General features: G+C 42.7%; 1 protein-coding gene across 3 annotated transcripts in view; it reads right to left on the reverse strand.

Moving 5' to 3' along the window:
- Window positions 1–813: 813 nt before the first annotated feature.
- The window catches only part of SPP2 (secreted phosphoprotein 2), a 43,771-nt gene continuing 24,091 nt past the window's right edge, over window positions 814–20,493 (reverse strand). The window contains exon 8 of one of the 3 annotated variants that reach the window (XM_012434217.2): window positions 814–1,123. The gene's annotated coding sequence lies outside the window, so the exon portion shown is untranslated. Of the gene's footprint in view, window positions 1,124–16,233; window positions 17,685–18,914; window positions 19,194–20,493 lie in introns of those variants that run through there. The other 2 variants (XM_012434220.3, XM_012434216.2) reach the window with 2 other exon arrangements.

A 20,493-nucleotide genomic window follows, 5' to 3' on the forward strand; every position in this document is an offset into this window, starting at 1 on the left:
ACGCCTATAATCCCAGCACTTCAGCCGAGGTGGGCTGATCATGAGGTCAGGAGATCGAGACCATCTTAGCTAACATGGTGAAACCACATCTCCGCCAAAAATACAAAAACTTAGCCAGGTGGCGTGGGTGCCTGCCTTTAGTCCCAGCTACTCGGGAGGCTGAGGCAGGAGAATTGCTTGAACCCGGGAGGCGGAGGTTGCAATGAGCTGAGATCACACCACTGCATTCCACCCTGGGCGACAGAGAGTGACTCCATCTCAAAAACAATAATAACAATAAAATAAAATAAATAACCAGTCACATCTGCGATGACCCAAGTACTAAGGGTTAGAACCTTACATGTCTCTTTTTTCAGGGGGGCAGTGGGAGGCAGTGAAAATTTCAACTCATAGCCTGTACCAAGGATGCTTTTGACTAGCATGCTACCTACAGTCTGAGTTAAACAAGCTTAATCTGTTTTGACTGCAATGTTTTCACAGAGAGTAAAGGTTTGTGTTTTTCCTGATCCATATGAGGCTGATTAAATAAAAAACGAAAAGTGAGAAGTGGCAGGGACATCCATCACTTAAAATATTTAGCCAGCACTCTCAAAACCCAATGGTGCACGACTGCCGAGTAAACGCTTCACCGGATGACCTTTCTCATCTTGCCGGTCGACATGGTTATTGCTCAGTGGAGGAAGGTGACAGAGCATGAAAAAGATGGCATTTTGTTTTTCTCTCTAATGTGAGTAACAGAAGAGCTGGGAAGTTTATGGAGGTGGACGAGAACACGTACTTGAAGAAGAAATAAAATGTTTTATATAGTTTCCAGATGAGTGTTTTATTAATGGTAACAAGACCTTACATTTAGATAATGCTCACAATTTACGTTGATATTTCTTCCCTTGCAATGTGCCTTTTACATGGGGGTTACCCAAAACATGTTGGAGAACTGATCACCACAACAAGGTTGGGGTGCAGAGCAGCTCAGATGAGAAATGTGCTGGGCAGGTGTTATCTTCATATTCAGATGGGTGGGCAGAGCCTGGAGACCTTAGGTTACTCTGTTCAGAGTTATTTCCAGATGTTAAAGCAGATTGTCTGATTTGCTGTCTAGTAACCTTTGTTTTCAGTATATTGCCTGGAACAACAACAACAAAAAGGTGTATTAAGGAGGGAAGGAGTCTGGGGAAGAATAATGTGAGTCACAAAGAGGAGAGAGAGGGAAGAGAGTGGATTCGCCCACTCTGAAAATGGTCCCAGCCTATGGGAGGGAGGGATGTCCACAGGCTTCCCGGGTCCTCTCCTTCTCCCTGAGGAGGCACAGGCTAGAGCAGGAGTGTGAGGAAGATGTCCTCAGGAGGCCAAGGCTCTTTCTGAGCATTCCAACAGCAACAGGCAGAAACATTCCCATCAAAAACAAGAACTAATTGGAGAGCCAGATTCTCAATTAGCATGTCTGCCCTTATCAAAATGCTAAAATGTTATTGGCCAGGCAGGCACCTTAGTGCTTCTGCAAGCCTCAAGAAAGACCACGGGCTGGGCGAGGGGGCTCAAGCCTGTAATCCCAGTGGTTTGGGAGGCAAAGAAAAGGAGGATCACTCGAAGCCAGGGGTTTGAGACTAGCCTGGGCAATGTAGCAAGACCCTATCTCTACACAAAATTAGATGGGCATGGTGGCAGGCACCTGTAATTTCAGCTACTCTGGAGTTTAAGATGGGAAGACTGCTTGAACCCAGGAGTTAGTTCCAGGCTGTGGTGAACTGTGATCGCACCACAGTGCCCTGGCACCCTGTCTCAAAAACAAACAAACTAGAAAACCTCAAAAGTTGGGCTATGAAGATATGATGTCCCGAACAAATGCTGCTTCACTGACTTTATCCACTCTCTTTTAACATTAAAGATCTCTCAGAGAAGCCCATTGATCCACCAATGCACAGCATGTTTAGAAAGCCACGAGGAAGATGAACTGCGAGGTGGGAAGAACTGGAGACTGTTGTCAGGAGACTGGATCCTGGCTTCTGATCCTGCTCTCAATAACCAATGATCTTGGACAAGTCCTTTAGCCTTGACCTGTTGGACTCTGGTTTCTTGCATAAAATGAGATGCACTGAATATGATAGTATATCACGCTTACGACACTTTAGCAGTAACAGGCAGCCCCAAAATGACTTAAACAGTAAAGAATGCATTGGCTCTGGAAGTGCAGGATGGGTTTGAGGCTTAATTGAACTCTGCGGCTCTCTGATTCTCTCATCTCTGCCCTCCTCCTTGCAGCAACTTCATCTTCAGCCAAGTAGAGGAAGGAGAGACCCGTAAAGCAGGAAAATGTACCCAGCAGGCTCCAGCAAATTCGTTCTTGCCCATCCCAGCCTGGATGGACTCATGGGCCCATTTCTGAACTAGTCACTGGAAGGAGCTGGTGTTCCTACCACTGGCTGAGACCACATTGGCCCAAACTATGAAAGAGACAGAAAGAATGTTGAATGAGACTTTGTACTTCTACCGCAGAAGGTCTCTAAAGTTTCATCTAACTCTAAAAAGTCAACAAGTTTTGTAAAACAATTTTAAAAAATTGAAACTTAGGAAAGTCAAGGAAAGCAAACTAGAGGAATACTATTCAAGAAACACAATTCCAAATAATTTAGCAAAATTGTCCCTGGGTCTTCTAGTGATACTGTGTGCAACTTAAGGACCAATGTCTGTTAGCCTTTCATATACTTCAAAAGGGATGTTATATGTGAAATATCCTGCTCATGACAATTTTACTAAGTCAGCCTCTCTTCATGCTATATGGTGGTGTTAACTCTTCCTAAAGAAGAGACACTGGGAAAAAGGTGCTGCAAAGAGGAAGGTGGAGAGTTAGCGTGCATCTGCTTTGGACTTTGTGTGTGTGTGCACGTGTGTGCAGGTGTTCATATGCACGTGCATGTACGTGTGTGTATGAATGGGTGCATGTCTGCTTGTGTTTCTTCTTTAGAATCAAAGAGTGTTACTTAATAGTTATTGGCCAAAGTAATAATGTTTTTCTTATTTAATTATATTAATCAACTTCTTTCTAGACTAAATTTTTAATGTCACTTTTAAAAGTGACATTTGACCTGGAGTTAAAATTACACAGAACTTTTTTTTTATAAGCTTATGAGAAGCCATAGGGTACCTATAAACTTGCAATTAGTATTTGTGCCTCAACACAATGGCTAGTTGGGTAATAATTTCGTGATTTATTATATTGTTTATAATTATAACCTTGAGTGTCAAGATAGGTGTTTATATAACAATCGAATGTTTTATTCAACTGAAAAAAATGAGCTCATCTCCTGGTACAATTGCATCTGTTTAATATAATTATGACCTTTATGGTTGTTATTTTGGCAAGGTCTTAACTTATGAATACTGTCTTTGAGCAGAGCACACAGAATGACTTGTCCAGATGATGTGGTTCAGACACATTTGCCTCAACACTTGGAAATGGATATGCAAGTGGCCTTCACATGCGCCATATAAATGTTAGCAGGAGGATCAAATCTTGGAGGTCTTAGACTTTACTTAGCCCACCATCCTTGTTGCCCAGAATATGTCACCAAGTTTAAGTGACACTCACAAACATTCCCAAGGAAAAAATAATTGTAAGTTAGCAAAATACAAGTGGAATCCCAGATCCTTTGACTCTAGATGAACGTAGTTTTCAGCAGCTCTTCTAGGCCAACTTCTTCAAAACTAAGATGCTCAAAGCCTTCTTGAGCTAACTTTACTGCCACAGCTGGTGCATTTATTTCATTAGGCATTGAAGAGGGAGGAGGGAGCTGACCCAAACCACTTTTGTTCGTGGTACTTAAGAATAGTTTGCTATATTTTAGAATCTGCTTTTAGAGTTGAGACCAATAAAAGAAAAGCCACAAAGAAGCACATTTTTAAATACACATCTGACACAAAATTTGAGGGATGTGAGCTAATCGTGACTAAAATATATTGAATGGGTAACCCAGCCAGCCTAAGTGTTGGGTTGTGCCTGGTTTTCAGAAGGTTGTTTTTCATGCTCACAAGGACTCATTTGAAATCATTGTTATATAAATGAATCACAGTTATTACATGTCTTGTACCAACTAGTAGAAAATAATACTTATGGAAATTATAGGCTCTAAGCAATAGGCTTCAGGCAAGAGAGGCACATACGGCGTCAATGCTGAGGGTGTACCCCTTGGCCCAGTAATTCCATCTCCAGGAAGATTTCCTAAGGAAATTGTCGGATACTCAAAATGTATGTTCAGGTGTCGTTAATTTCTCATCAGTCATTGTAGTTCAATTTTCAAATATTAAATATTTTACGATAAAGAATAGGTTGGCTTCCTCACACTACAGAATACTGTTCTGCCATTAGGGAGCAATGTTTATATTATTTTTGGGTATTAGTTTTCTGTGGCTGCCATAACAAAGCACTATGAACTAGGTGGCTTAAAAACAATAGAAATGTATTCTCTCACACTTACGAAGGCCAGAAGTTCAAAATCAAGGCGTTGATAGGGCCATGCTCCCTCCCAAGACTCTTAAGGGAGGATGCTCCCATGTCTCCCCCAGCTTCTAGTGTCACCAGGTGTTCCTCGGCTTGTGGTAGCATTACTCCTACATTTGTTTTTGTGGTCATGTTGCCTTCTTCTCTCTGTGTCTCTGTGTCTTCCTCTCTTCTTATAAGGACACCTGTCTCTGGGTTAGGGCCTATCCTAAACCCAGGATGATCTCATCTCAAGACCCTTGATTGAATTATATCTGCAATGATCCTTTTCCATATGAGGTCACATTCACAGGCTCTGTTTGGACATGTTTTTAGGGGAGAGGGGCTGAGGGGACCACAAGCCAACTCACTACAGCAAGTCAGAAAGGCAGGAGATGTAACTACAAGTGGCCCTCCCTCCATAGTGGAAGAACATAGAAATGTAACAGGATGCTAGGATGGGCCTGGAGAACCAAAATGGCCAAAAAGATGCTGCTGCCACCCCCATATTCAGAAATTTCAAAGGGAATAAAGGAGACCTTATGGTTCATGGCATGGACCTCATGGCAGAACCACAGATTTGCAAAGAGGTCAGAGGGAGGGAGGCTTTGGAGAATAGACTGTGAAGAGATCTCTGGAGAGAAGAGTTTTCTTGCTGTTGAAGCCCACCCTTGAGGAAAAGGAAGGGGATGACAGTGCTAAGCCATAGCCTGGGAGGGAGCTTCAAGGGGACCATTTGAAGTTAGTGACACCTGCTGTCCAATCCAAAACTGAGATGGAGAAATTGGACAGAGAACTGGGATCCAGCTGCCACCAGGAGATTGAGGGACCAGAGCAGAGCTGTGCCAGGGCTTTGGAGGAAGGACCAAGAGAGGGCTGCGTTGGAAGGACAAGCCTGCCCTCCAGGGTTTATCAGGACAAACAATGCGTGGGTGCTTCCTGGGACTACCTGTGGGCAAGCAGGGAGCAAATCGGTATATTCACTTCCTGGGGCTCCCTTAACAAATTCTCTCAAATGAAGGGGTTTATACCAACACATAATAATTTTTTCACAGTTCTAGAGGTCAAAAGTCTGAAGTCTGGTTGTTGACAGTGCCATTTCCTTTGGAAGTTCTGAGGGACAATCTGTTCCATGCCTCCCTCCTAGCTCCTGGAGGCTCCAACACCACGTGGCGCTTTGTGACTTGTGGGCGTGCACCTCCCATCCTGCCTCCCTCAGCACATGGCCTTCCTTCCTCTGCCTCAGCATCTCTGTTTTCTCTGCTTATAAGGACACCCATCATTGGGTTAGAAACCACTCTAATCTGGTATGACTGCATCTTAAACGAATTTAACCAATTTAAACTTAACTAATTACATCTGCAAAGATCCTATTACCAAATAATGTCACTTTCTGATGTTCTGCATGGACATGAATTTGGAGGTGACACTATTTAACCCAGGATGAGATGGGGTCATCCTGAGTGGGTTCACATGGAAGTGTGGAGGGGTGACACACTCAGGGAAGGAGGGCGTGCTGCATGTTGGCGTGGGGCTGAGCAAGGAGCTGCGGGTAATATTTGGAATGGAGCTGGGTCCACTCTGGGCCCAGGGGAAAAGAACACCAGGGAGAAGGGAACGCAGGTCATTTCTTAGGCACCCTGAGTGGAAGAACCAGATTACCATCTACCAGGGCCAGTACAAGCTATCCAGTCCCCTGCAAACTGTCCAGTCCCCAGCCTGTGCTTGCAGGGCGAGGGTGGAGAACAGAAGCACCTCCTTTTCCCCTTCACAGGCTCAGCTACAAATGCAACTGAAAGGAAGAGGCAAGAAATGGTGATACTTGGCTAGAGTGTTGACTGTATCGTGGACATATGCTAATATATATGTATTGATATGCACTATGCCCAAGTATCCTGCAACCTGACATCATCCTAAAGATGTGAGTCTCTTTTAGCACTGGAATTGACCACAGAGCTTTTAATTATTTGAGATAAGCCACAGTCAGCCAGAATTCCCATTCTTGGTCAGGGGAGGATTTCCACAATCTATTTTTTTTTTAATTTTTCTGAGACAGAGTCTCACTCTGTCACCCAGGCTGGAGTGCAGTGACACGATCTTGGCTCACTGCAACCTCCACCTCCCGAGTCCAAGCAATTCTCCTCCCTCAGCCTCCTGAGCAGCTGGGACTACAGGCGCATGCCACCACGCCTGGCTAATTTTTTTTATTAGTAGTAGTAGAGACGGGGTTTTACCATATTGGCCGGGCTAATCTTGAACTTCTGACCTCGTTGTCTGCCCACCTCAGCCTCCCAAAGTGCTGGGATTACAACCACAATAGATTTTAAAGGGAGCACAAGAGACACAAAATGTATGTGGTGGGATTCTTGGTGAATTTTGATTTTTTTGAATCTGAAGGATCCTTTTACAATGCAATGCATTTTTTTCAAAAAATCTGAGTTTTGCTGCCGCAGAAGCAAACCTGTGAAGAGTTGAGAATGGAATGTTCCTAACGCCACGTGTGGTTTGGGACAGAAAGCAGTGACCTCACCCGCCCTCTGAGATAGCAGGGTGGTAGACTGGGTGATGTCCCAGCAAGCCCCGGTCCCAGCAAGGAGAAGCAGGAGAGGGGAGATGTCATGGCAGGAAGAAAGGAGGGGAAGAGCAGGCTGAGAGAGGCAGGGAGACGTCAGCAGCCCCAGCAGCTGGGAGAGCTCTATTTTGGAAGAAGCTGCAGCGGCTCCTGCACGCCTATCCACAGAAGGACATGCATTTTCCAATTTAACTGTGATCATTGACTGGAGCCTGGAGAAAAGACCAAGCCTGCTCTCATTGCCACGAGCCCAGGGCCCTGGGAGCCTGCAGCGCTGCAGCGCTTAGCAAACTCTGCCACTGAGTGCCCTCTAACAAAATGCCCGGAGCAGGTGGGGAACCAACCTTGGAAACCCAGCTTTGTTTCGCTCTCCCTCCTCCTCCAGTTTATTCACAAAGCCTTTACCTCCCCCACATTCTACTTCAGAGAAAAATAAGTCTCAGATTTCCTATCTGTTCATTAATTTTCTTTTTCCTTTTGAGGCAGGTTTTATTTGGCTTTTCAGGATGCCAATTTTCTGTTGAGTGGAAGCCAAGGGAGTGTCTATTTGGATGTCAAAAGAAAGAATGCCAGGGTCACGGGCAAAGGGAAACTTGGAATGAACCCCAGCTCCTTGTCTAATTTCATGAGCTGAAAACTTCAGACCTTTGGTCTAGGGTTTAGGCAAAAGTGTGAGTGTTTAACAGGGTCCTTTAGTGTAAAATAATTCCACACCCCCATGTGCAGTTTCTGTAGCTGCATCAGACTCAGAGAACCAAGACTTCTGGATTTCCTTAGGAAGCTACTCAATACCTATTTTTCAGAAAGGCAGGCAGGACTGCAAGGGGGGCTTGCAATTATTCTGTAAGAAGTGAACACTGGCAAAATCTGATAGCCAGAGAGGTACATCAGGCCAGCAGCGTGGCTATCATCCCCTTTGCTTCACTTCTATCCAGAGAACTGCAACTCCATTGATTTTTTTTTTCTTTTAATAGAAAAGAGAAGACAGAAACCAGAGAGCTAAAATGTAAGTCTTGATTTGGCCTCTTACTAGCAATGCAACAAGTTTTCCCTAAGCCATCTTTTCCTTATTGGTAAAATTGGGATAGTGATGGTAGCTACCCAATAGGGTTATTTTAAGAACTAACTAATATAATGCATGTAAGGTTCCTGCCTGGCCTGCAACATTCAATACATGGCAGCCACTTGGATAGTTTGTGGTGGTTGTGGTAGGTTAAAAAATGCCCTCCCACCCACAAAGGTGTTCACATCCTCATCCCCAGAATCTGTGAATGTGCAACTCTCATTCTTGTTAGGGCTGCCATAACAAAATACACAGGCTGGGTGACTTACGCAGCAGAAAAGTATTTCCTTGCAGTTCTGGAGACTGGAAGTCTAAGATCAAAGTGTCGTGAGGTGTGGATTCTCCTGAGGCCCTTCTCCCTGGCTTTTGGGGGGCGGTCTTCGCCCTGTATCTTCGCATCGCATTTCCTCTGTGTGTCTGTGTCCTAATCACCTCTTCTTATAAGGACACTACTTATGTTGACCCACCTGTATGAATCATTTTATTTTAATTTCCTCTTCAAAGGCTGTCTCTCCAAATACAGTCACATTCTAAGAAGCTGGAGATTAGGACTACAACATACAGATTTTGGGAGACACAATTCAGTCTATAACAGTTCCCTTACATGGTAAAAGGCAAAGGTGTGATTAGGTTAAGGATCTTGAGATGAGGAGATTATTCTGGATTATCCAGGCGAACCCAATGTAACCACAAGGGTTCTTCTAAGAAGGAGAGAAGAGAGTCAGAGTCCGAGAGAAAGCCGGCCATATGATGATGGAAGCCATGGCTGGAGTTTCACATGGGGAAGACAGAGGAAGGGACCAGGAGCCAAGGAATGCTGGTGGTCTCTAGAAGCTGGAAACAATGTGGAAACATTCTCCCGTGGAGCCTCCACAGCAACCAGCCCTACCAACACCTTCATTTTAGCCCAATGAGACCCATTTCAGATGTCTGTCTTCCAAGACTGCAAGACAATAAGTTTGGATTGTTTTAATCTGCTAAGTTTGTGGCAGTTTCTTTAGCAGCAATAGGAAACTAATACAAGTATAAAAACCAAAATCCCCCAAATGTGTCACATGAATCATGACATTGGGTCAGGCTCCTTCTTCAAAAATTAACAAACTTTAATTTTCAGAGAAATTTTAGGTTCTTGGTCAAACTGAGTAGAAAGGACAGAGTTCCCATATACTCCCCGCTACCACGCATGCTCAGTCTCTCTCATGATCAACATTCCACGCCACAGTGGTGCATTTGTTACAATTGATGAACATGCATTGACACATCCATAGTTTCATTAGGGTTTACTCTTAATGTTGTACATTTTGTGGGTTTGGACAAATGTATAATGACATTTTTCCACCGTTGTAGTATCATAAAAAATAGTTTCACTGCCCTAAAAATTCCCAGTGCTCCAACTATTCATCACTTCGTCTCCCCAACCCCTGACAACCACCAATCTTTTGACTGTCTCCTCGCTTTGCATTTTCCAGAATGTCATATAGTTGGAATTGTACAGCACGTAGTCTTTTCAGATTAGCTTCTTTCACTTAGTCATAGACATTTAAGATTTTTCCATGTCTTCATGACTTAATAGTTCATTTCTTTTTAGCACTGAATAATACTCCATTGTCTGGATATGCCACAGTTTATTGATCCATTTATCTACTGAAGGATCTCTTGGTTGCTTACAGGTTTTGGCAATTACAAATAAAGCTGCTGTAAATATCCAAGTGTAAGCTTTCAGATCATCTGGGTAAACACCATGGAGCATGATTACTGGATCTTAGGGTACAAGATTCAGCTTTGTAAGAAACTGCAAAACTGTCTTCCAAAGTGGCTGTACCTTTTTGCATTCCCACGGCAGTGACTGAGTGTCCTTGGTGCTACACATCCTCAGGAGCATTTGGAATTGTCTGTGTTTTGGATCCTGGCCTTTCTAGTAGGTGTGCAGTGGTATTGTATTGTTGTTTTAATCTGCAGTTTCTTAATGGCATATGATGTTTAGCATCTTTTTCGTATGCACGTTTGTCATTTGTTTACCTTCTTTGAAGGGTTCTACTTACATTTTAAAGTTGAGTGGTATCAATCCTCTGGCTTTCTTGTTGTTCTTGATTTCTGTATTTGGTGTTTTCAGCATCTTTATATACATTTTAGAACCAGTATTGATATCACAAAATACCTTCCTGGGATCTTTGTTGGGATTGTTTTGAACTTTATACATTATTCTATTTGACTCATTAGTATTTTGTCAAGAATTTTTGCATCTATGTTCAAGAGTGATATTGGTTTATATGTTTTTTCTTTTCTTGTAACCTCTTTGTTTGGTTTTGGTTTTAGATTAATGTTGGCCTCATAGAATTAGGAAACATTTCCTTTGCTTCCATCTTCTAGAAGAGACTGTAGAGAATTGATATAATGTCTTCCTTAAATGTTTAGTAGAACTCCCCGGTAAACCCATCTGGGCTTTGTGCATTCTATTTGGAAGGTTATTCATTACCGATTCTATTTCTTTAATCAGTATAGTCTTATTCCAATTGTTTATTTTTTCATGTGTAAGTTTCGGCAAATTGTATTCTTTAAGGAATTGGTTTGTTTCATCTAGGTTATCAAATTTCTGGGCTTAGATTTATTTATAGCATTCCTTTATTGTTCTTTTAATGTCCATGGGATCTGTAGCGATTCTTCTTCTTTTATTCTGATATTAGTAATTTATGTTCTCTTTTCTTTGCTTTCCTTTCCTTCTCTCCTCTCCTCTCCTCTCCTCTCCTCTCCTCTTCCCTTTTCTTTGTTAGCCTGGCTAGAGCTGATAAATATTATTAATCTTTTCAAAGAACCAGCTGTTGATTTTATTCACTTTTCTCTGTTGTTTCCCATTTGTGATTTAAAAGTATTTTGTTTAATCTCCAAGTATTGGGGAATTTTTCAGCTATCTTTCTGTACAAATTTCTAATTTAATTCCACTGTGGTATGAAAGCAGATATTGTATGACTTCTATCTTTTAAATTTGTTAAGATGTGTTTTATGGCCCAGAATGTTGTCCATCTTGGTGAATATTCCATGTGAGCTTGAGAAGAACGTGTAATATGCTGCTGTTGGATGAAGTTGTCTGTAGATGTCAATTATATTCAGCTGATTGATGGTGCTGTTGAGTTCAACTATGTCCTTCCTGATTTTCTGCCTGCTGGATCAGTCCATCGCTGACAGAAAAATGTTAAAAACTCCCATCATAAGAGTGGATTCATCTATTTCTCCAAGCAGTTCTATTGATCTTTGTCTCACTTATTTTGATGCTCTTTTGTTAGGCACATACACATTAAGGATGGTTGTTTTCTTGGAGTATTGACCCTTTTAACATTATATTATTACCCTCTTTAACACTGATAACAAAATATTCCTAATTTCTCCCTCTTGTTCCTTGTGTTATTGTTACCATTTATTTCATTTATACATAAGCATATTATATATTTATATATATATATGAACAAAATGTGGCTACTATTATTCTGAACAAATTATTATCTGTTAGATCAAATAAGAATAAGAACAATACAAGTTCTGCTTTACCTTCACTTTTTCCTTCTCCAGTGCTCTCCATTTCTTAATGTAGATAGAAGTTTCTGACCTATAACACTTTCCTTCTCATCAAACAACTTCTCAACATTTCTTTCAAAGGCAGGCCTACTGGCAACAAATTCTCAATTTTTGCCTAAGAATGTCCTTATTTCTTCTTTATCTAAGCAGGATAATTACGTGCAGACTAGAGAAGCGAGTTTCTTCTCTCAACGTTTCAGTATTTTACATCACTCCTTCCTTGCTTTCGTGGTTTCTCAGAAAACGTCACATGTAATTTATCTTTGCCTTTCTGTAAGTAAAGTGTTTTCTTCTGGCTTCTTTCAAGATATTTTCTTGATCTTTGATTTTTCTGAAGTTTGAATACGATATGCCTGGCCTATGTATATTTCTTTTGGGTATTTATCCTGGTTGATGTTCTCTGGGCTTCCTGGATCTGTAGTTTGAGTGTCTGACATTAGTTTGGGGAAACCATCAGTCCTTGTTGCTTCAAATATTGCTTTACTTCTTTCTCTCTTTCTTTGTCTTCTGGTATCCCCATTAAGCATATGTTATGCTTTTTTGTAGTCATCTCACATCTCACAGTTCTTGAATATATTCTCTTTTTGAGGGGGTTGGGGCAGGAGCTGGAGGAAATGGGTCTGGTTTTTTTTTTTTTTTTCGCTTTCCAGTTTGGGAAATTTCTATCGAAATATTCTCAAGCTTGGAGATTCTTTCCTTGTCTGTGTTCAGTCTACTAATGAGCCTATCAAGAGCATTCTTCATTTCTCTTTCAATATTTTGTATCTCTAGCCTTTCTTTTCAATTTTGTCTTAGAATATCCATCTCTCTGCTCACATTATCCTTCTGCTCTTGTGTGTCATCTATTTTTTTCATTAAAGCCCTTAGCATATTGATCATAGTTTGGGTTTTTTAAAAAAATTATTCCTGTACCGAAAATTCCAAAATTCCTGCCATATCTGACTCTGGTTCTGACATTTGTTTAGTCTCTTCTAACTGTAGGGTTTTTTTTCCCTGTTAGTATGTTTTGAAATTTTTAATTAAAAGGTAAATATGATTCCGGGGGGTATTTTTCTCCAGTGTTCACTGCGAGGACCCAAGAGAGTCTCATGGTGAAACACAAATGTGTGGAGACTTCCTTTGGGTCAGTTCCTGATTTAACCCTCAGACTTGTCCATCCTGAGCCTTCAGCAACTCATCAATTACAGCTCAGCTTTCTCTACCCTGGCATGGTTTCCCCAGAGGTTTATGCTTGCTGATTTCTGCTCTGGAAAGTTGTGACTCTCTGTATCCACCCGTCTCTCTCTCCAACTTTAAGATCAGCAGTTTGTCCCGTGACCTAACTTCTCTGACAAATCTAAGAATCTAAAAATCTTGATTTTTCAGTTTCAGTTTTTGTTGAGACAGAGTGGAGACTTTTAAGCATCTTACATGATGGATCAGAAAATCCAAGATTTTAATTTTTATGAAAGGGATTTCCTCCCAGTCAATAGTCCAAGGGTTCGGTCAGGGTGAACTTATTAGCAAGTAAAATATTGATTGAGAAACTGACCATTAATTATATTAATATAGTCACATTCAAATAGAACTTTAGAAGTGAGTAGACAGCATTTGAAATAAAAGAGGTCTGCACAACAAACAGCACAAAACAATAGTGGACAGTGAAGGGAAATATTCAGCTCATTTTATTACTAACTTAAGATATGATAGAAAATAAATGCTTGATACTTTGCATAACTTGTATCATAGAAGAATAATAGCCAAAGCAATCTACTACCAAGGAAGGAAAGCAGGGGAATCAGTCACAGACATTTGGGACCAAAACCATGTCCTACATTATAAGGGCACAAAAATACCAGGAGGGAGATGTACAACCTTGAGCTGGGCAAGGAAGAAGTCAGCCCTGGGGCCCCACCCAGGAGTGGTAACGAATATCCTGGTGAGGTGGAGGGCACAGATGAAGGTGGAATCAAAAGAGGGAACAAGAAAATGTGTGGTTTGGGGGAACATCTGCAAACTCAAACATGTGCGTCTGAGAAATCTAGGGGTCTCAGACTGTGGCTTTTGTCACTAACCTATTGCTGTTCCATGGAAATAAATGTGGTTGGAAAATCAATAAGAATGAGCAGGTCGATGTGGTTTCTCTTTCTCTGCCCATTGGTACCTCCAGGAAGACTGGTTCTTACCCTGGGGAGTCCATTCATTTGGCAGGGCGATCTGGGGGTGCTGAATTGAAACTGCAGCACCTGTGAGAGTCTAGAGAGGGAGCAGACACATTCCTGCTGATCTGGAGCATGGGCTAGCACTGGGTAGGGAAAGTGAGGGTGAAGTTGGTCAGCAACTAAATACATGACCCTAGCTCTCAAAGCTCCCGTAGTCAGTGGAATGTGTCACTGCTCTGGTGTGTCTAATGCTTCGTGACTGTTATGAACTGAATATTCATCTCCCCTTCAAGATTCATACGTTGACGCTCTAATCCCCAGTGTGATGGTATTTGGAGATGAGGCCTTTGTGGGGGTGATTAGGTTTAGATGAAGTCCTGAGGGTGCGGCTCCATGATGGGATTGGCGGGTATCCTTATCAGAAGAGGAAGAGGGGTCAGAGCTCCTTCTGTCTCCACTGTGTGAACACACTGTGAGAAGTCAGCCACCAGCCAGAAAGGGGGCAGTCACCAGGAACCAAATCTGCTGGCACCTTGATGCTAGATTTCTTGGCCTCTAGAACTATGAGCCATAAATGTCTGTTTGAGCATCGAGTCTATAGTATCTGGTGACGGCAGCCCAAGCAGACTAAGATACTGCCATTGTTTCCTTGTCCCTATGTGATCCTGGAAGCTCCCTACAGCTCACCCCAGTCAGAGACTTCATGTGTTCCTTGAACCAGTGGCCGCAGCCATTACCATAGCAACTGTAGCTGGGCCCCTGACTGTGCAACACCACTTGCAGCCTGTGTCTTGACATCAGACCTCAGCCTGGTCTGCTAAATATCTGGGAGCACCATTTTCTCACTCAAATTCTTCCTCTTGCCAAGCAGTCTGATGTGACAGGGGTCTTGAGTAGAGAAAAATGGAGCAAGCAAGAAAGATAGAACTTGTCACCTTTGCAGTACAGAACATTCTATGGAGTAATTCATAACTTGCCCCTTTCCCACTTCTCTTACATGCATTCTTTGTGACCCCTAACATCCCCAAATCACTGAAGAAATGAGACAACATATTGTGAAATGCAATATAAAATTATTCTCATAATCAAAATCAAATCTCTTGTTGCAATCAGGAAAGAAAAATAACATGGAACAGAATCGCCCTAGGAAGCTGCCTCCAAACTTGAGGAGGACACCAGCTGATTTTCAGGCTGACACATCCCCAAAGGTGACAAGAACCCACCAACCAGCTTCTCATACACGCAGTAACCTGGGCAAGTGAGGAATAACGTGGTGTGCGCGTTGGCAGCAAGTCTGGCGACATTGAGACATTCCAAGGATAGAAAACAAGAAACAACATTAAATATTTGAACTCTGGCCATTTTTAATCCCAGCTGTGAAGGGACAGGAGGGTAAACACAGTCCTTCTATAAAGGGTGTGCACATTCCCAGGGGCTCCAAATAATGCAACACTGTTTTGCTCGTCCATGCGGCTGATGGTTTCACAGTAAAAAAGTCACTACAGACAAGTTGCCTCCGGTCACACCTGCCTCTGGAGAGAGGCCAAAATTGTTCCACTGCAAGCCTCACAGTGGCACACTGACATTTTAATAGAGGGGCTTTCCACTGTTTGCCTTGTGCCGTGATTTCTACAGAGGTTAGAGCTGAAAGGGAATCCTGACGGTGACCACATTCCGCAACCCCACAAGTGGGGACAGGTGTGCTCCACTCAAAAAAAGCCAGAGTTCTCTGTTTAACAGAAAATCAATTACACACCTGGATTCTGGCCTGAAGGAATTAGACCATGTTTGTTTTCCAAAACAGGCTCAGCTGAGGGTGCAGAGTATGTGGGTCCCACAGCCTCTGTCTGAATCTTTCACGACGCCTCTGTTGCGGCCAGCAACCATGTTCCCCACTACCTGTGTTTCTATTCCAGCTGGTCTGCTAATGCCCAAGGAAAGGCAGCGCTCTGATAAGGCATGGGCTGAGCTGGGGCCTGGCAGCCAGGCTAATGATGGAATTGGCTTCCACAATCCCAAAGGACATATTTATAGAACGCACGAGACAGTCCTGATGCCAGCATCCCTTATGCACCCCAGCACTCTCCTGGGCCAATGACCATTGCTAAGCAAGGATCTAACATTCCAAGACAAGTATTTGTTTGCTACTATTCTTTCTCTCTAGAAGAAAGGGGAAGAAGAATGAAGACTATTTTTGCCAACTTTCCAGAAGAAAGTGGAAGAAGAAGGCTTGGAAAAGGTTGCTGAATTCAAAGATTGGCAGATCACAAAAATTATGTAAATTAATACATATTACTTTTTATGCAGTTAATATTCCATTCAGACCATAAGGAAAAATCACACCTGCCCTCCATGGATATTTAAAGATAGATCCTTTACTAGAGCAGAGTGTTGGAGGTTGGTGGGGCAGGAGGCGATGCTGTGGAGAGACTGCAGAGATGGAAGGGACGTCACAACCCAGACACCAAAACCAAACCGATAGCACAGAAACAAACTAGAGTTGGTTCTCACTCCGGGAGCTTAATACAAACCACCTAAGCAAGACAGTGGTGTATTTACAGAGTAGCAAACCAGGACCAAGTGGGGTTGTCCCAAGAAAGCAAAGACAGTTCAATAAGGTGATTCGTTAACAATTTACTTTTTGTCATCAAAGAAGAAAAAAATGAGATAATTTCAAGACATTTGTTAAAGTTCAGTATACATCTATGTTGTAAGCTCTTAATAGCCGAAGAACAGATTCAACTTTAATGTGCTTAAAAATATAGACCCTCTTACACCAACACAGAAGTCAGCATTGTCCATGAAGAAACACTAAAATGCGTCTTAGAATGCTGTCAAGGTAAGGCACAGGACACAGAGGAGTCTATTATCACCCTGTAATTCAGTGCTGTTGGAATAGACTCATCAAAGAAAATAGGAAAAAGAAAGAAGTAATACTTAAAAAATGAAAAGAAGGCAAAATTAATATTATTTGAGAAAGGTATGGTTGTAATACATGGAATATCCAAGAGTGTCAGCTGAAAACCTGTTAGTAACAATATGAAAAGTCAGCAGGAAGAGAGGCCAAAATCTTATATTAGTCAATTTCATATTACAAAATATAATGGCAAAATATCCCATTTATAATAACAATAAAAAAATTATAGCAATAAATAAATCTCAGAGGAAATATGTGGAACACATATGAGGAAATTCTTAAACTCAAGGAGCATAAGAGAAGACTTCAGTACATGGAAATGTATATCTTAGTCTTACGGAGCAAAACTCAAAAATCTAAGGATGTCATGTTTTTCTAGCTTAATTTGTAAATTTGATATAATCAATTTGATTTGAAATGCTAACAGAGTTTTCTTCATAACCTGACAAGCCGATCTTACAGTTGAAATAAAATAAGCAGATGAAAATAGGAAAGTTCTGGAAAAAATATAGAAGAGTTGGGGTGAGATAGGGACTGGCCTTATCAGACATTTAAAAGCTGTAATAGGTAAAGTAGTTTGCCATGGAGCAGAATTAAACAGTCACATCTACACCCAGGCACAAATGACTGATAATGACTCAGTGTATCATTCATCCAGAAAATAGTGTTCAAGGGTTCATGACGTCTTCAGCCACTGCCATGGTAACTCGTGTGTGTTTCAGTCCTGGCAGGAGACTGTGATTGGTTTGGGGGATTCTCACATCCTCAAATTCTTTCACTGCTCAGTCAGCCCCAAAGCAGGCCTGGCTCCAGGAACAGAACCTTTGGGAGCACATTTCTAAGTAAGTGGCTTCGAGAACAAAAGCCCCAGTCTTCTGGGTCTCTTCCTGGTGACACCTGCTTTGACAGAAAGCTCACTTTGCTGCTGATTCCCTAGACTGAGAAACCTGGAGGAAAAGAAGCAACAAGCGTATTTTCACGGAGACAATGTGATACCTCTTACTCCTTACCGACCACATAATTTTTTTATTAATCAACTTTATTTTTTAGACCAGTGTTAGGTTTCTTAAGAAGTTGAACAGAAAATACAGTGAGTTCTCAGATACCCCCCATTCCCCACCCTAAACCTCACCCCACACAATTTCCTCCACCATTGTGAGAGATGGGAAAGTTCTTCAAAGTTTATATCTTAGACTACATTATAAGGAGTTACAATCTCTTGTTTTATGGCCATTATCCACTATTAGCATAAACCTATACCCATGTGTGTATGTATGTGTGTGTGTGTGTGTGTGTGTGTGTGTGTATATATATATATATATATTCTCTAAATCAGCTACATCCTAAATCAGCTACCTTGACTCACTCCGGCATTTCTGAACAGAAGTAGGCAAGCTCCAAACCCTGGTGCCTGCCATTCCTTATTTGGACACTCTCCTGACTGGCTTCCTCTTCTTCCTCATCTTCTTTCTCCTTATATATTCAGGAAATTTCCAAGTTTTTAGCCAACTGGGTCAAGCATAGAATGTGAGATCCCGTTCCAGCTGATGGAAACTGGACACAGCAGTAAGGTGATTGTGTCAGGATATGAAAGTTATAAATGTCCCTGTCTCCTTTGTTCAGGTGTGCCCTTGTGGCAAGACTGTCAGTGAGACCCAGTGCTGTCCCTCAGAACCTGCAGGAAGTAAACTAGCCTTGCTGAGTGATCCGTTGTCTCAGTGTGGATTTTTCCCGATGTTATAAACCTGTTTCCAACAACCATTAACATCTCTCGTGAGTGTGGCACGTTAGGATGTGCGCTCAGTGTTGTGCATTCTATGGGTTTTCACAGCGCATAATGTCATGCATCTCCCATTTCAGTATCATACAGAAGAGTTTCACTGTCCTGAAAGTCCCCTGAGCTCCATGAATGATTTTTCAAAATTAAAATCAGACATAAAGAGAACGACAGAGCTCTTCTGACACTGAGCTGCTTGTCTTTCTAATAACAAAGAATTTACAACCATTGTGAACGGACCTAAAACATGCCAAACACCATCACTTCGTGAGTCCTCAGCTCCTAAAATCCTTAGCTAATACCAATCTTCTCAGCCCGTTAATTTCTCATCAAAAAATTTCCTAGCTAATGTTACTTAAAAAAAAAAAAAAAAAAAAAACTGGCAATGAAAGAAAAAGTCTTACAGGAAAAACAAGACATTTATTACAGATTGAAACTGATCAGAAGAAAAATTACAGAATTCATAAAATCATTCTCTGTTGGAACTTCTCTTCCTTCCAATGCATTTTGAAAGGAGCGTGAGGGTCAGACCACTGTGGCATGCATTCACATTCCTGCTTTGGAGGTCTGGGACCCCAGAGTCCTGGGCATTATTCAAAACCAGATCCGATGGTACCAGACACTAGAGCAGCTATGCAAAGCAGCAGCTCCTTGAACAAACCAAAGGGGCGAGAGACACCTACAGGAAGAAGAAGAGGTAACTGGGTTTGGGGAGCAGACACAGCCCCAGAAAAGAAGCTCAAGTCTCATAAAGGGAAGAATCAAAGAGACCCCAAGCAGAGGCTGCTGTCAGGTGTTGGGCCCCAGGCTGGCCTATGAAGGTGTTTGTGGTGTGAGGTCAGGAAGGAAGAAACCAAGCAAAAGCAAAGGAGTGGGCTGACCACAGCTGCCATTGTGTGCAGAAGTGGGGCTGGAGATCAGGATACTCCATCCATCCATTCATCTATTTATCAGTTCATCTGTTCAGTAAGCATGTATGCACTGAGCATTTGCTGGGGGTTCCAAGGATCAACGAGGCAAGTTTTGATCTCAAAAACCTCCCACAACCTAGTGAAGAGGATGGAAGAAGTTAGAGTACAGCTTGGCAAATGCAATTCCAGAGATGCCCATGTGTGGGAAACCCGGAGGGAAGGGGTTCCTGGAGAGGACGTGCAAGCTGAACTCGGAGGATAAGATGGGGCGGGGATACTGTATCCCAGCAGAGGGGGCCTGGAAGTGGAGGCGAGACCCAGACTGGGGCCCCAGGGGAACAGTCATCTGGGTAAGGCTCTCCCACGTGACTCGGGAGGCAGAAGCAGCAGTTGAGGCAGGAGACACAGGCAGGGAGCACACTACCAAGTGGGTGTGAGAGGACTGCTGAGGCGCACACTCTGACGGAGCTCATACCCCATCCTCCAGCAGAGCAAGTCCCCAGACTTATGTTAAGACGGCTCTGGTGACAGTGCACAGGTGCCTTCAAGGAGAACAAGACACGGCCACCAGAAAAATGCTGAACATAGCAGGCTACAGATGCAGCTGAACTGACGCCAGCAGCACCGAGAGGACAGAGCTGGGAAACATTTCGGAGGGAGGATTAACAGGCCTCTGTGACCAACTGGGTGAGGTGGGAAGGAGGTCTGAGATGCATCCGCTTCAGGCCTGGCAGAACTGGGAAGATGAGTTGGAGACAGGAGAAAAGTGAATCTGAGAGAAGAATTGCATTTTGAACGTGGTCGAATACCCAGACAGAGGTGTCTGGCAGGCTGCTGTTGACTCATGCCTGGAGTCCAGGCTGGAGGGACAGTGTGGAGGAGATGGGGAAGAACCCCTAAACAGCTAGGTGTCAAAGCCCTGGGGGTGCTTGGCATCACCCAGCAGAGGGAGGGCTGTGAGCAGAAGGAGAACCAAGGATGGAACCCTGGGGAACATCATGGTTTCAGGGGCAGCAGGAAGATGCCGGTCTGTGAAGAATAAGATGTCTTGGTCTGAGAGGGGACCAA

Source organism: Aotus nancymaae, unplaced genomic scaffold, assembly GCF_030222135.1.
Source record: "Aotus nancymaae isolate 86718 unplaced genomic scaffold, 86718_ANA_hifiasm-v0.15.2.pri h1tg000008l, whole genome shotgun sequence".
NCBI lineage: Eukaryota > Metazoa > Chordata > Mammalia > Primates > Aotidae > Aotus > Aotus nancymaae.